The 4,439-nt window shown below is 39.2% G+C and overlaps 1 long non-coding RNA gene across 1 annotated transcript; it reads left to right on the forward strand.

The window, feature by feature from the left end:
• The first annotated feature begins 2,545 nt into the window (after window positions 1–2,545).
• Window positions 2,546–3,540, forward strand: LOC117440295 (uncharacterized). The gene is made up of 3 exons (XR_004551240.2): window positions 2,546–2,633; window positions 3,231–3,335; window positions 3,504–3,540. It is a non-coding gene; the product is annotated as an uncharacterized lncRNA (long non-coding RNA).
• The last annotated feature ends 899 nt before the right edge of the window (window positions 3,541–4,439 follow it).

The following is a 4,439-nucleotide window of genomic DNA, read 5'->3' on the forward strand; positions in this document are numbered from 1 at the left end:
AATAATGATTTTATAGCTCTTTTTTATCAAAACCTGTATATTCCGTCAGGCAGCTGCCATTTTGGCCATTTTCAGTAGTCACATGATCCGAAAAACTAGGTCGTGACGTCATCTATGCGTTCACTTTGTAAACACACGAACAGCTCATTCGACGAAAACATGGCGGAGTAAGATAAGATAAGATCAAATGAACCTTTATTAATCCCCGAGGGGAAATTCAGTTGTACAAAGCAGCAACAGGGTAAGCGTGAAACAGTAGAGCAAAGATTCACACAGATCGATAAAATCTAAAATATTTGAGTTCGGACTCGTCAGCCGAGGAAGAAGTTTAGAAAAATAAAGTCCAGGCGGACTCACCTCTGGGTAATTTGGGAACCATCAGTTCCATTTACCTTTTTCACTGTAAAAATCATTGTATTACTTTGAATTATCACTATAGGTATTCATTCCATCCAAATACAACTGTAAAAAAAATTAAAAACATACTGTTATCCTCTTAGGCCCCACGGACCCGGTTTCGGGGCCGAAATCGTGTCATTTGCAGGAAACAACGTCCAAGGAACCTTAATATTTAATAAACTATGAATATTTTATATCCATATAACGGAAAAAAACTAATTTAACTGATCTTTTTCATTTTTTTCTTAAAAAAAAACACACAATGCTAACAGTGAGCCTCTGAATTAGCCCCGAGCGAAAAATGCTAACCTATTACTGCACCGAAAATCACTCCTAGCTCCCTTATTACTTATCCTAGCTGCACATCCAACACATAGTTTATGATCGTAAAGACACAGAATCTAACGGTGCTCACCTCAACACTGAAAGATACAAACTCGCGACATTATCAACAAAAACGTACATCAAAACAAGTGGCGCTAGGTACTAACATGCGCTAGGCTAACATGGCTTACACTCTTAAAAATGCTGGGTTATTTCTATAAACACATTGCTGGGTTGATTTGGCTGGGTCATAATTATGGGTTATTTGGGTACTGTAAACACACTGGTGGGTTGTTCATGCTGGGTCAAAGGGGTTATTAGGGCTTCAATTGCAGTTGAACACCTGCCTGGGTTACTTTTAACCCAGAGGTTGCTTTATTCATTTTCCCACTTCTGAATCATTCTGGAACCATCTTTTTGTCATTTCTCACAACACAAGGTATGTAACCTATATTTTATCACTATATTTTACCTATATTTATATAATTATACAATTCTGTAACTTATTGAATCACTAGTAAGTGATTTTGAAAAACCACTACAACCACAACAGTGATTTTTCAAAACCACTAATCAGCCAGTGATTTCACAGAATCACCAGTGTTCTTGCACACTGTAAGACCGAACATTACAAGCTTCTGAAAGCAAATTGATTGTTTTAACTCAAACATTTCAAAAAGTTAATTCACCGCTAATTTTCTGATGACTATGAACTGATTTATTATTGTGTACAGTGTTCAACCACTTTGGGACATATTGGTAATAGTACTCAAACATTTTTAATGAATCTGTCTGACGCTGGTCTGACGTCATCACGTATGTGCTCCGCCCCCGACGTGCCGAGACGTAGATCCTTCACCACATGCTTCACCAGAGTCCGCCCCATTAACTCTTCGCCTCTGTTGAAGTAGCTTAAACTTTTAAGAATACTTTGCCCACCGTGCTCTCACTGCCGGAATCGTGATCCTTGTTAGGCCGCACTACTCTGGTGAGTTACGTCTTGCCTTTGCACAGTATTTAAATGATGTGTTATTCATTTCTGCATATAATGCACTTTGTGTCGCATGGTGTGTTAGTTTGATTTGAGTTCTTGTTAGCTAGCCTACATTTAATATCTGCCTCACTTGAAAAATGATTTAACTTACGTGTAAGACAGTATTTTTATATTGTTTTAAGTTATATCTCAAAGTGGAACGTTTGTGTTGCAATAGTTTTCTGGAAAAGTCGAACCTAAAATGGCGGCAGGCGGCGCGTTTTCTTTCTTCTTTTTGTTACCGCATGTTTTATTAACTTAAGAGGACTTACGTTCATTTGATCCTCTACATACAATGTAACATAACCGTGCGTTCTGCATGTTTGTAAAAGCAAGCTAACTTGAAACACTAGACTATTCATTTTACAAGGTAATTTATACCCCCCAGCGTTTTCAAATACATGTAACTCAGCAAAGGTAACGATCGCACAGTAATGATTTTAATAATTCTATAATATGTGGAATTTCAGCTTTAATCTGATATCTTATCTTGGTTTTTAAATGTTAAGAAGCCCTGAGACAAAGTTCCGTGAACAAGAACCCCTCGGTACCGACGGCTGCTGGATTTAACAGATTAATAGTCTAGTGTTTCAAGTTAGCTTGCTTTTACAAACATGCAGAACGCACGGTTATGGTATAACGTTAGTGGATAAAATGAACGTAAATCCGCTATGCCTCTAGTCTAAGTTAATAAAACATGCACAGACATGCATGCTGTAACAAAAAAGAAGAAAAGCGCTCCGCCTGCCGGCATTTTAGGTTCGAAAATAGTGTTTCTCAGATCATTTTGTGAAAACTTTGCAACCCAGCTAACCTTCAATGTTTTTTCTCTTAAGGAAACTGAAGCAACTGGCAGATATATGGCTTCTTCAATCTGGTAAGCCTCACAATGAAGAAACTGACGCGCTGGGGGGGTGCGAGTGAAGCCTCGCAGCGGCGCAACTGTGACATGCCATGCTTACGGCCCCTACACACACGGCGGCGGGCTTGTCTGAAGCTCGACCAACAACCACTCACATGAATATCCCGCCCAGGACACACAAGCATGCGGTTTGATTGGCTAGAGCTTGTACTGACATATGATTTGATTGTCACAATGCAGTTTGGCATAGCGTAACTTCACTCCATTCAAAGTGAATGGAGTGAAGTTACGGCCCCTACACACAGCGGCGGCGTGCGTTGACGCTTCTGCCCATTCACTTTAAATGGGGTGAGGTCACGCTTAGCCAAACTGCATTGTGGGAGCAAAGCATAGCTTTCATGTGATTGGCTGTTGGTCTATCTTCAGACATGCCCGCCGGTTTGTAGGGGCTGTTACACTGTAGGTGCGCCGCGTTTGGGGGGTGCTGCAGCCCCTTCCCTCGTCCATGTTTATTCCACATGGTTACAAAAATGCAACCTTTGTGCTGCTGTCTTTGATACAAGGGCAGAGTTACTTGAACATTATAACATTATTATTCCCTTGATTTAAAAGTTAATGCAGACTACCTTTGCCCTGCGGCGCAATGAGATCATCAATGATGAGCTACCTGTTGGAGAGATCCTGGAACGCTGGCCTGCCTTGAAAATGGAGTCACAGGTGAAAATATTTTATTTATTACAACTATATAATTATTTTGTGTGCCTTTGTCACTGATAACTTTGACATGTTTACTCAGATTTAGCATGTTATGTTTCTGTTTATCTCTGCTGCCTTCAGTCCACATATACATTGTACTGTGAATTAAATAGTCATTTTATATTTTAGCAGAGTTTCACAGGATAACAAACCTCAACCTGAAGAACCACTTCTATACGGAGTTGGATAGACATGTCCTCCATCTTAGGAGCCTGTTCAGGAAGAAGGCGGGAAGCAAGGAAAGGAAACTGAAGTTCTGGATCAGCTATTTGCCTCCTATGACCTCCAGGTGAGTCGGTTATGCCTCTTGGTGTTTTATTCTCATACTAGAGTGGATTATCTTTGTCAAAATGTTAATCTCTGCAGTCATGGAAGAACGCTTTCTTGTGATATCAATTGTTGTGTGGTTATACTGTTTAGCATCCAAAGTAAAACAAAGATATGTTCTCACACTCAAGGAGCAAGGTGACGTCCATGCTGCTGTCCTCCGTGCTCTGCCTGCATATCTGCATGAAGATGACTCCACGTTTCTGAGGCTGTGGCATGTAAGTCAGCATAATAACTGTATTCAATGTATGTGACTGATCATCCAAAAATATAGTTTATCTTGTTACATTGTTTCAGGAGCTCTATCGCAGGAAGACAATTATTTGAATTTTTATAGTGAAAAAATTATAATAAATGATAGATTGAGTTTGAAAAAGTATGAACTGTCCTGGTGTCATCGAAGCTTGATTCTGTCACTGAGGTGTTAATCAAACATTATCTCTTGTGTTGCTCACATCCCGTTCAGGGTCTAGTTCCAAGATTTGAATATTGCCATAAGAATTGTAATTATTGTAAGGTACACAATGGACATGTTGAATATGATTTCTACTTTAGGATTTATTTGAAATTAAGCTCTTTAGGTTTCAGTGTAAAAAATTAGCTCACGTGATTTAATAAAATACACAATCATGAGGGATTTCTTTCCTGCAGCATCAGTGTTCAATACAAAATAATTTCTAGTGTTCCCCATATTTTTTTGTATGTGTAGTAGGGAGAGATTATACTGTAAATACATAT

Source organism: Pseudochaenichthys georgianus, chromosome 24, assembly GCF_902827115.2.
Source record: "Pseudochaenichthys georgianus chromosome 24, fPseGeo1.2, whole genome shotgun sequence".
Lineage (NCBI taxonomy): Eukaryota > Metazoa > Chordata > Actinopteri > Perciformes > Channichthyidae > Pseudochaenichthys > Pseudochaenichthys georgianus.